Here is a 12,886-nt window from a genome sequence, read left to right as displayed (position 1 = left end):
TTGGACTGGAGAGCAGTGCAGTGTTATACCTGCGCTGACGTCATGCAGATTTGGTACGGTGTTGGTCATTCAGGGCGGGCGGGCGCGATTCCCCCCCCCCCCCCACACACACACACACACAGACACACACACACACACAGACACAGACACACACACACACACACACACACACACACACACACACACACACACACGCACGCACGCACGCACGCACGCACACACACACACACACAAATATACTTCTGTACCGCAAGGAACGGCGCGAATATTTTGTGAGTGTTCGGACAAGTTATGCCTGTCACTGTGCCCAGTACTCGATGGCCTCCGGCGAAAGCTACAACGTCAAGAATACGCAGCTCACCGGGTCTGCTTCCGCTCATGCAATGTGGCTCCTTCTGCACCTTCAGCGTTCTAAACGTCTCCTAGGTTCTAGGAACTCACGTTCTCACTAGTTCCCACCTTAGGAACTCCCACAGGTGTTAGAGGACCCCACTACACGCCTTAGGTGCCCCAGAGCTGCGCATTTTCGAGACAGGCTTTACATGCTACTGCAGCCGGACGCGAGTCCGAGGAATGCCGTGTCCGGCTCACCACCTCTGCCGGCAGCTCCTCGTCGTTGGCGGCGTCGTCGACCTCCGTCGCGGCCCCTGGCGGTGGTGGCCGAGCCTCGGCCGAGCGGCCTGGATCCTCTCTCCTCGCCCTCCTGGGGGCGCGACCCCGGCCACGACGTGGTCGTTCCTCGAGGGATTTATCAGCGTCCACAATGGCTTCTTGCCTGCAGGCCCTCTCTGGACGTTCTGCGTTAATTGGTTGGATAGCAGGTGTTGGTTTGCGGGACACTTCACCCTGCATGCACTACGCTGCACATACGAATACGCCTGGATGGGAGTGAAAGGGAAGTATGCTGTCCTCTAGGTAGCGCTAGAGGACAGGTTACTGCCTATTTTATCCTTTTTATTTTCAGCTCAGTTTTGATCATTCATCTGTACGTCTATTTCGCCATTTACGACTTGGAAAGGCATGACTTAGATGAAATTGACGACAAAGGCAATGTCGTTATAAACAATTTTCTGCTCTAACGAATAAAAAAAGAGAATGGGAAGGAAGGAATCTCGTCGCTCTTTCGAATGGCTCAATAAAATCAAAGGAGTGATTGTCCTTTGTAATATCAAACGACTGTAAATTACAGCGCAATCTAGGGCATGACGAAAAAATGAACATCGCGGGAATTTTTTTCGGGCAATTTTTATATTTTTCTATTTATACTGTGTCGAGAGATCGGGTTTGCGCAAGTGCGATCTAGAACAATTTACAGCAGGCGGAACAGTTCTGGTTTCGTCATAACCTTCATAAAGAGACGTGGTAATGGGATGAGATGAGAGGACTTCGTCTGTATTTTTAAGGGCTTTTACTTTTTCCCGCTGGATTGCCAGCTTACAAAGCACCGGTGTATCCCACTGGAAACAAAAAGCAAAGACCATGCGTTCAGCAACGAATGAAGCAAGGAGAACGCAGTCAACGCCAGAGCAACACACCATGCAGTAAACGCCACGCCACCGACAATGCCACAAAATAAAACGCAGTACCAGACATCAGCACAACGTCTCACGCCACGCCCGGTACAAGAGGAAACCTCTGCTGTAGCCTCATTTTCATGCTGAAACCGGTTCGTGCTTTATATCCAAGCTGAGCTGGACGTTTGGAACACCCCGAGACAAGGAACTCAACGAATAAGACACGTGTACTTTAGTCGCTTGCTCCTTTTCTTGATGATCCGATAATTTCTTATAAGCAGCTTTAAGCAGTCCAGGGGAGCGACGCGTACGCCGTGTTGACAGCTCAGATTCCTCAATAAACTTCAAAGTATCATGAAGCGCAACAAAGCGTTATTATGTTAGGGCGACGACACCTGCATTTATACAGGAAGCCAAAGAACCGCTTTAGCAGTATCGGTCGAAGCTTCGCTTCAGATTCTCCAGCCTGTCCTTTCAGTGGGTGACCGTCGACATCTTTTTCGATACAGCACTTCGAAGGCGTCGTCGCTATCTTCCCCACAAGGTGGCTCATATATGATAACCTCGCATTATCAGTGGCACTGCCAAGCCCGTCTTGACCCACGAACGACGGTGCGACGTACGGTGAAGCCTACAGGAGTAACAAAATGCTAAGTGGCGAGGCGTTGGAAAAGTGTTTTAGGGCCTCCTAAGAAAGTCTCTGTCGAACACAAGACAGCACACCATGCCCCACAAGGACCCTTCAAGGACGCTTGACACCACACCATCAGGAGCCGTACCGTAATGCTCTCCTACCGAGCGGGACACACTGGAAGCGAACCCGGCTCCTCTCCTCGATCATTCTAGAGCTCCGTCTTTGTCGCATGGCATCACGGTCCAAGTAGCACGCCAGCCAAGCCTGTAATGTCTGCCGCAGTTTTCATTTCAGGCTTTAGAAGGCGGCATTTCTCTCCTATCGGAATGGTTATAAAACTTCCGGAGACTTGCGAAATCCACTCTTCAGCACAAAGCGAGGTTGAGCACCAGAGTATATAAATCGATTGACCGGCGCTGTGGTGTTCTAACAGGGTGACGGCGACACACTGTGCCAAAATGAAGCGGGTTGAAGAAATGCTGCAAGGAAAGAATTGGTTATTTAGTATCAGTTAGGGAAGTTTCTCTCGAGAAAGCACCATAGGCAACAAGTCGAGCAACACTGGAGGTCTTCATCAATTGCTAACAGAGGAGGCCCTTCATCGTGAGCGGCCATTCCAGTAGGCCGGGTTTTTTGCACGTAGCGTTTATTAAATTGAGGCTACCGGTGCAGATATCGAGCTCTCAAACTATTGCTAATCCACGAAGGCAAGAAAGCCTCCCATGAGTCGCCACCTACCATAGGTGATCCGCACCGCATAATGTATCTTTATCACGAAGGCCGCTGGTGATTTTGCATGATTGTCTGCTGGGGCATACCTGATACGGTAACGTTTCTACCTTGCAGTCAATTCCTCCATTCCGCCACAATTTCTCTTCGTCATATGTTCTTTTCGGGAAGTGAATGTCATCACATTGTTCCTGTCTTCTCTTGGCTACTGGCTACTAGACAAACGACAGAGGTATCGTTCGGCTGCAGCGCAATGTTAGTTATGTTTTTTTTGTTCTTTCAATGCATGTTTTCTTGCATCAGTTTACGCTTTCATGCCTCGACTTTCCGGCAGCTATTTTTTTACTTTGCTCTCCATCAATGGACATTCACTTACTCCTCAGTAACAGTATGCCACTCCTGATTCTCGGCCGATGCCATAGTGATAGGACATCCCCTGTTATTTTGCAGCGAAACAACAGCTTGCTTCTTTTTTGCCAGACTTGCGAAGAGATGTAGCTTGCAACAATGGGTCAGATGTTATGAGAAAGGATGAGGACCACTGACCAAAGAGTGGAGGCATCGAGCCCTTGTGCATAGACTGCGCACATGGAGCCTTTTTAGCAGCCGGGAAAGTCTCCCACACCCGGAGATGGGCTTCGTCTCAAGAGAGGTGTCTGTGAGGGGAAATCAGCCTTCAAGGACAGGCGCTGTCAGCGTCGATGTGAATGTGAGCGGCCTCTCTGGCGCGGAATATACTGGCGGCGAATGTAGACACAGGGCCCAAATAGCTGGCCGTGCTCATATACCAGGTGTATCACCTAAGATGTTTTCTATTTTTTTTAACAGGCTTTTAGTGTTGGAAGAGCGCTTTTTTTTTTACCATTGCACTGTGAGCGGTGTACCGCGTCAGAATATAGCTAAGACCTGCTAACTAGTGAGCTGGTTAACTGTTACTGAATAATTCGTTTTCCAGCTATTCTTGTTACTACTCTCCTTAGTTACTTAGAGGCGTGTAGCTCACCGTGAGTAATAGCCACATCAGTTTTTAGAATTTTGAAAACGTAGTTACCCTCGGCGCTGTGGCCCAACAGATTTTGTCTATATCGCGCTGAAATGCTCGCGCTTTCGTGAAGGCTGCAGACTAAGCAACGCCTCCAGTGCGCGAACCTCGTCGAAGTAGCCAAAACTTCTTCCACGACAGTGCCGAGGCTAATTGCGTTTTAGAAATTCTAGAAACTATTACGGATATTATTGATCGTGGGCAACAATCGCTCGTAAATAAATAAGGTTACCAACAGTATTAGTTAATAATTTGATTATTCACAATTAGTTAACCAGCCTACTAGTTAACGCGCCTTTGCTGAAGACTGACGAGCTGAACCGATGACCATGCTTTTCCGGAAAAAATCGTCTTTCCAACTCAAAGAAGCCCCCGTCGCACTATATTTAAATATTGCTGAACGTCTTAGGCGAAATACCTGGTATACTTCCGAGGTGCGCCAAAGCAGAAATTTGCACAATATATATGTCCAACAGAATACCAGGTGCGGCAGGTTTGGAGAGATGTTCAGTGCTCTAAGGAGCTCTTTCGCACCAACTTTTAGAAAATACGCTGCTCTCTAACTAGTACGGTAAGAGCCGTATCCTAACAAAAAATTTTTTTAGACAGTCGATAGACCGTCCATACACTTCTGTGTAAGAAGTCTAATAACTCTCTATAGACAAATCTTAGGGAACATTCAACAGGCAATACAAATGCTATAGACAGACTGGCCATACACTTTTACATGGCCATACACTTTTAGTACACTTTTGTCTATAGACGCTCTATGTACAATGAATATTCAAAAATAAATATCTATAGGAAGGCAATAGAGTCTATAAGAAGTGTATAGGCTCTCTATAGACCGTTTTCACTAGGGTATCGTCTCTCTCCCGTTCAGGAGCTCTCAGAAAGGTGGGAGGGCTGTTTACGGCGGCGGTCGAAAAGGGCATGCGGATTCATTCACTGGAAGTGAGGGCTAAGCACTTCTCTGCAAATGTCAATGTTCTTGGCAATGCAACCGGGATGAGTACTGGCTCATAGCTGAGTGAAGATGGCGCCGTAACTTTCGTGTTGTGCTTCGGACGTTCCATAAGTTCCCTCTGCTGGGCATCTTCCAGCTGATAACCAAATTCCGAATTGCGGTATTGTGTATCTCAACCATGTTACGGAAAGCTAAGTTTTGAAATCCGATAAAATCTCGACAAGCGCTTCTAGTTTCCAGGTCTGCCACTTTGAGCCGCGCGACGCTGAACACTAAAATTTATGGTAGGAATTTCGAATTCGAGTAAATAATATTACTAACATGCACTATGAAATTCCCGGAAATATAGTCCGCAAGGCTGGATCCTCAGAATATGGGCAGCCTTTTTTTTTTTTTTTTGTAGCGAAAGCTACACCGGCCACGACTTGCGATTTCGTTGTGGCGGTCCTCCGAGGAGGCACAGAGATCGACCTTGAGCCGTTGCCTAGCAACCGCCGCAGCTGGGGAACGCCGCGCTCACGGCGCCATCTGGCATGACGTCACACCATGCGCCTCGCCGCGGAGCCGCCGCCACCGTTCGGTATGACGTCACACCGCTTGCCTGGCCGTGGTGCTCGGCTTAGCTTTCGATAAGTATATCCGGGAAAGCCGAGCTAAGCCACTGACAATTTTTGCTCTCGACTAAGAAGAGTGAATAAACTGCTGGAACGCGGCCACAGTCACCGGGAGTCGAACTAGTGACCTCGCAGGTCTGGGTAAGTTGCTTGAACCCCACTATGTGTCGAAGCGCAGCATAGTGTTCGTTATAATATAGCATCGGTAAAATGCATTCACACTCTTTCCAGCCAAATAAATTGAAGGCTAATTCTCGAGAATAACGGTCTACCGCAATTTAACTAAACCTCTCGCTCGATACTATCATCACCGCTGAAGTAACACAAATTCGGCACCTAACAAAGCGGCAGACCTCAAAGCGTCAGCTGCTGGGAATGATAAAGCTAAAGTCATCGAAGTACTGAGCGGTGGAATTTGCGCTGAAGCATTTATTTAAATTAACACAGTACTAAAATAAAAGCAGTATTTGAAATAGTAAAAAAAAGTTAATATAGAAAGTAACAAAGAACTCAGCTTTTTTGCGGTTCGGATATCGCCAGGGTATTGCAGTTCTCCGATTTTTATTCGGCCGTATACCACTAACTGTATAAAAAGATATGTGAAAGATTCCGGGATTTTTACGCGGTCAGAAACAGAGCTAAGTACCCTTTGGAACTGCCTTAGGTGCATCCCGGGATGTCTCATCAAAATCTCACACAGCCCTAGTCTGATAAGTTCACTTAGGAAGCCGGTCTAAATTTGCAATTTTGAAGAGACAACCCGAAATGCCGAGACAAACCGAGATATGTAAGGCAGATACAGCGCCATTTCATTTCCTCAAAAACCAATTATTTAATAAATAAGGACCTAGGCAGGCTATCAGTAAATCAATATATCAATCAGTCGATGAATCAATCAATCGGTCAACTCATCAACATATCAACCTAAATAAATCAGTCAATCAACCAGTCGCCAGATCGATGAATGAACGAGTCAAATGATTATCAACCCGTCAATTGACCAACATATTGAATCAATCAGTCGATCGGCTAAACAGGCAGTCACTCAATCGATCAGTTGATCGATCAACTAATCTGTCAAACGTTTGATTAATCTTCCAGTTGATCAGCACATCAAATGAAATTAATCAATCGACTGACCAACCAACAACTCAATTATTCAATGGCAGAATGAATCAATCTGTAAATCACATAAAATTAATAAATTAGCTTCAATCAATGTATCAATTAAATCAATCAGTTGATCGACCAATCAGACAGTCCCCGAGTATATTGGGTGACCGACCAATCAGTGAAGTAACTGATTAATCGGTTAAGTGATTGATGAATTGGTCAGCTGATCAACATATCAAATTCAATCAATCAGTAGATCGACGAATCAGTCGTCCACTCAAAAATTCAATGAATGAATTAAATTATCCATAAAATCAATAGACAAGTCAATCAATTACTTATTAATCGGTCAACTGACTGATCAGTCAGTCAATTTACTTATTTATTTATTTCTTGTACACCTCAAATGCCCCTGAATAGGGGTATTTAATCATTACAATATATCAACTCAATCAATCAATCGACCAATCACTCAGGTGGATTATCAGTTAATGAGTCGATCAATGAGTCTGATCAAATCAATCAATCGGAACATTCAATCAATTGATCAATCAATGAGCCCCACCACAGTGGTTCAATGGTTAGGTCGCTCGTCCGCTTGATCCGAAGACCGCGGTTTGATCCCGGCCGCTTTTCGATGGAGGCAAATCAAATGGTGCCCGTGTACTGTGCGATACCAGCACACGTTACGGTACCCCAGGTGGTCGACATTTATCCGAGGCCCTCCACTGCACCACCGTATTCCTCATGGGCCACGTCGCTTTGTGTCCAGAAGACTCACCGCCCGAGTTCCTGAAGCTTGTAGGCTCGCAAAAGTGGGAGATCTTGCCGGCCTGCTCTAATCTGGTAGTACAAGCCTGAGTCAGAGCACGAGCCCAAGAGGTGGCGTTTAGCGCTGACTGATTCCCACCTGGTGGGGTCGACAGAACCCATCATTCCCAGTACCTTTTAATGTTTCACGAGTGACTCAATGCAATGTTAAACCACCATCTGCTAAGAAGGGGAGAAAATCGGAAAAGTTTGCAGTAATGCATGGTTGAAAAGGGGTGTAAAAATACAAACGGACGAAAAAGAATACAAGGACAAGCCCCTTTTTAACCTTGCCCATATACTAAATAGCGTACCAATCAATCAGTCGATCAGCATATCAATACTATCAATCAATGAATCAATGAAGTCAATCAAAGAATCGATCAATTATTAGACACGATAGATCAGCCAAATAAATCCGTGATGACTCAGTCAATCACTCAATGAACCGGAAAAATAAATCAAAACTAAATAGCGTGCTTCGCTAAATTTAACGAATAAGTCCTGTCAGAATCTGCCCAAACGTAATAATATACAAACTAATGCACAACGCGGTCAATTCCGCTGAACAAAAAAAAAATTATGCCTTCCAGGTGCGCCAAACATGGCGCTCTCGCATCCTCACGCCATGTCCGAAGAACGGCCGTCAGGCGCCCTCGCTGAGCAGGGGATGGCTAGCGCCACGCGCCCTCTTAAAACAATATATAAACACACACAACTCACACCTCCTGATGTAATTGCGCTCCAAGAGACCGGAATCAAGCCGACCTTACAAGGGTACGAGGTTTACGAGAGTCAAAACGAAGGTAAAGCGGCCGTCCTAGTCAGCAAAACCATTACCGCCATCAGGCACGATACCATCGCCGACACCGACGTTGAACACGCGCTTGTTGAACTTATTCCGAAAAAGCGAAAGGGACGCAACACGTTCTTACTGAACGTGTACAGCCCGCCGAGACAAAGAAAAGCCAAACTCTTCGAACTGTTTTATGGAGCGCACAAGCTGGCCAAAGAAAATGCACTCATCATCGTAGGAGATTTCAACGCCATGGACAGGAGTTGGGGATACCAGAAACAAGATATCAAGGGAAGAACATTAGTGGAAGTAGCGGAATACTTCGGCTGCAGTCTAATCACAGATCCTGCGACCCCCACGAGAATCGGGAATAGCGTGAGCACGGACACATGCCCGGACCTCACCTTCGTAAGGAACAGCAGGGAGTCACCGTGGGGAAACATGATGGAAAATCTAGGCAGCGATCACTTTATCCTCCGGACACGAATAGCATCCGACACCATAAGACGCCAGATTGGACAGGCGAAAATCACTGACTGGAACGCGTTTCGCGGGGCTTGCAACAAATCTGAAGGCGGTATCCAATCACTGGAGGAATGGAGCGGCATGCTGAGAGAAACGCGACAACGATGCACAAAAAGTATAAGGAGAACGACAGCAACGCCTGAAGTAGACGCCCACCTCCTCAGACTATGGGAAGCGAGACGCAGTCTCACCAAAAGATGGCGGAAGCAAAAACACAACAGGAAACTAAAACTAAAGATAGCAGAAATTACGGCAAAGGCGCAAGAATACGCGACGCAACTCGCGAAACAAAATTGGGACCAACTCAGCGACTCACTTAGGGGAACTCTAGGCACGGCCAGAACCTGGAATCTCTTAAGAGCACTAATCGATCCGACCAAAATAAAATCAGAAAACAATAAAGCCATCCACCGGTTCATCCACTCCTTCGAGGGATCAGACATCGCCCTACTGGAGAAGGCACGAGAAAAATGTTTCGGCGATCACAACCCCCCGCGATACCAAGGAACGTATCGAGGAGCCGAAAACGAGAAACTCGACCGCCCCATAACTGTGGAAGAGGTTTACGCGGCCATAAGAAACACCACCAGAAACACGGCAGCCGGAGCGGACAGAATCGACAACGCCCTAATCCGCAACCTGAGCGACGACCTCATACAAGAGCTCGTCACCTTTCTTAACAAACATTGGGAGGCGGAGACGGTTCCCGAAGATTGGAAACACGCCGAAGTAATAACGATACCTAAACCTGGTAAAAAGCTACAAATTGAAAACCTCAGGCCTATATCACTCACGTCGTGCCTTGGCAAGCTTTACGAACGGGTTGTGACTTTCAGACTGCAAAATTATATGGAAGACAACGACTGTGTACCACATACCATGTTCGGCTTCAGAGCGAAGCTCTCGACGCAGGACGTTCTCCTCCAAATACAAGAAGATGTCCTGCGAAACGTACCTCGGACGGGAGAAAATGTCATAATGGCCCTGGACATCAAGGGGGCATTCGATAACGTCAGCCAGGAAGCGATCCTTACGGGCCTAGACAACCTGGATTGCGGACGCAGAATCCACGGCTTCGTCAAAGCCTTCCTGTCCGATAGAACTGCCACCATCGGCATAGGAGACCTTCGATCGGAAAAAATTCGCACTCCAAACAAAGGAACACCCCAAGGGTCAGTTATCTCACCCCTACTCTTCAACATCGCTATGATAGGCCTAGCTCGAAAACTAGAAAACATCGAAGGCATCAGGCATGCAATGTATGCTGACGATATAACAGTCTGGACAAACACGGGCTGTCTCGGAGAGAAGGAAGAAAGGCTACAGCAAGCGGCCTCTTGTGTAGAGCAATACCTCGCAGAAAGAGGACTCTCATGCTCGACCGAGAAATCGGAACTGCTGAGAGTCTGGAGAGGCAAGCAAAACCGGACCGTCCCAACCAACGAGGACCTAAAACTCAACGTCTACATAGAAGGGACGCCCATACCCGAAAAGACAACAATATTGGATTGGATTGGAGTAAACTTTATTTGTGCCTGCAGTTGGGCGCTCGCGCGCCCCGACGAGGGCCTACGTCGTCTACGAGGCTGCCGTTACTCGGCGCGGGTCTCCGCTCGCCGTTGCCGGCTCGCTGGGTCCCTGCCTTTCGAGCGCCCCGAGGACCTGCTGGACGGCCCATAGCTGTTGGTCATGGTCGTTGCTCTTCGCTGCTGCCTCCAGCCGCGGCGGGATTGTTCCTGATCTTGCTTCTTTTGGATTTCTGATGCAGTCCCACAAGATGTGCGTCTCATCTGCCGGCTCCCTCCGGCAGACTCTACACGTATCGGTCGGGTAGGTCTCGGGGTACATGCGATGCATCAGTCCCGGGCTTGGTAGCGATGGTAGCGATTTTGGGCATGTGGGTTCAATCCAACCAGCGCAGTACTCACACTTTTACCCTACTGAAAGCAACAACGCTACAAGTCGCACGCATGATCACCCGCATCACCAACAGGCGACATGGCATGCGTGAAGAAGACACACTAAAACTATTCAGAAGCCTAGTAGTTAGTCGAATCACGTACAGCCTACCCTACCAGTGCCTCAACAAAAATGAAATACAACAAGCGGATGCCCTGCTACGCAAAGCGTATAAGACAGCGCTCCGACTACCACGCAACACGTCTACAGAAAAACTCATGGCCCTGGGATTACACAACACCTTTGAGGAGCTACGAGAGGCGCAGCTTGAGTCGCAAAAACTCAGGTTGTTGCAAACAACGACAGGAAGAGCGCTCCTGCAGAGGCTCGGATACCGCGAGCAGATGCGAGAAATGTCGAGGACGGCAACAATCCCCGACGAGCTTCGCAAGACCCTCAAGGTAGCGCCAATACCAAAAAACATGGATCCCAACCTCCATCGAGGCAGAAGAGAAGCGAGGGCCGAATTCATCGAGAAAACATACGCTCCTCAAGCCAGGACCGTGTATACAGACGCGTCTTGGAGAGGAGGAGATACCAAAATCGCTGTAGCGGCGGTGGTCGATTCGTCTTTACGCGAAATGACCAGCGCGTCTCTCCGAGGCTGCACAGCTGCAGAGTCCGAGGAAGTAGCCGTTGCTCTAGCGTTGGCGGAGGGCTATAGAACCGGGCGGTCACTAACAATACTTACGGACTCTCAAACAGCCTGCCGAAATTACATGAATGGCAGGATAGGGCGTCACGCGCTCCGTATACTCCTCGCAGCGAGTGACAGAATTAAAAACCGGGAAGAACAAAACGACAAGATCCGACACAAAATTGTGTGGGTACCGGGGCACACGGGGGTGGCAGGGAACCGAGAGGCCGACAGGATAGCTCGAGGATACATTACTTTCCGAGCTTCCGACGAGACCGCGGAACTCGCGCCAGCACCCAGGGAATACTCGGCCATACTACAAAACTATAGAGGCAGAAGAATGCGATATCCCCCACCGCACAAATCTCTCAGCAGAGAGGAAGCTGTCACTTGGAGACAATTACAAACAGGCTCTTTCCCAAACCTGCATATACTAAACAAAATGCACCCTACGATATACACGAACAAATGTCCCTGGTGCGACGAAAAACCTACACTATACCACATCACATGGGCCTGCCAAAACATAGACGTGGTCCCCAAAGTACAAAACCCGAGGGCGGAGCAGTGGGAGACTCTGCTGTCCAGCGACCGCTGCGAAGACCAACAAGGTCTGGTACAGCGAGCTCAACGGGCGGCATGTGGCCAGCGGAGCCCTGGACTGAGGGCAACCGACCACTGATTAGAGGCGGACGACTTCGACAGAGAAGGCTCCTGGGGGTAGAACCAAGAAGTCTCTGAAGATGCCCCCAAACCGCAGGAAAAACCATTAGTGTAAAAAAAGTTTTCCCTTCCTCCCCCTAGCGCCACGCGCACCAATCAATCAGTCGATCAGTATATCAATAATATCACTCAACTAATCAATAAAATCAATCAATGAATCGATAAATTATTAGACACGATATGCCGAATAAGTCAGTGATGATTCATTCAGTCGCGCAATGAACCAACCAACCAATCAATGAACCAGAAAAATGAATAACTAAATAAATCAAACTAAATAGCGTCCTTCACTAAATTTAACGAATAAGTCACGTCACAATGTGACCAAAAGTAATAATATTATACAAACTAATGCAGAACGTGGCCAATCTCGCTGAACAAAAAAAAATTATGCCTTCCAGGTGCGCCAAACATGGCGCTCTCGCATCCTCAGTCCATGTCCGAAGGAGAACGGCCGTCAGGCGCCCCTGCTGAGCAGGGGATGGCTAGCGCCACGCGCACCAATCAATCAGTCGATCAGTATATCAATAATATCACTCAACTAATCAATAAAATCAATCAATGAATCGATAAATTATTAGACACGATATGCCGAATAAGTCAGTGATGATTCATTCAGTCGCGCAATGAACCAACCAACCAATCAATGAACCAGAAAAATGAATAACTAAATAAATCAAACTAAATAGCGTCCTTCACTAAATTTAACGAATAAGTCACGTCACAATGTGACCAAAAGTAATAATATTATACAAACTAATGCAGAACGTGGCCAATCTCGCTGAACAAAAAAAAATTATGCCTTCCAGGTGCGCCAAACATG

The 12,886-nt window shown here is 47.6% G+C and overlaps 1 pseudogene across 1 annotated transcript in view; it reads right to left on the bottom strand.

Annotated features, from left to right (window-relative positions):
• The window catches only part of LOC149366272 (uncharacterized), a 33,409-nt pseudogene that overhangs the window by 18,517 nt on the left and 2,006 nt on the right, over positions 1-12,886 (bottom strand). The window contains exon 2 of the transcript XR_016283692.1: positions 595-797. The product of XR_016283692.1 is annotated as an uncharacterized LOC149366272 (transcript). The remainder of the gene's footprint in view (positions 1-594; positions 798-12,886) is intronic.

The sequence above is a fragment of the Amblyomma mixtum genome, chromosome 1 (assembly GCF_055824585.1).
Source record: "Amblyomma mixtum isolate Tamu chromosome 1, ASM5582458v1, whole genome shotgun sequence".
NCBI classification, from domain to species: domain Eukaryota; kingdom Metazoa; phylum Arthropoda; class Arachnida; order Ixodida; family Ixodidae; genus Amblyomma; species Amblyomma mixtum.
This window is presented reverse-complemented; position numbering and strand designations above follow the sequence as displayed.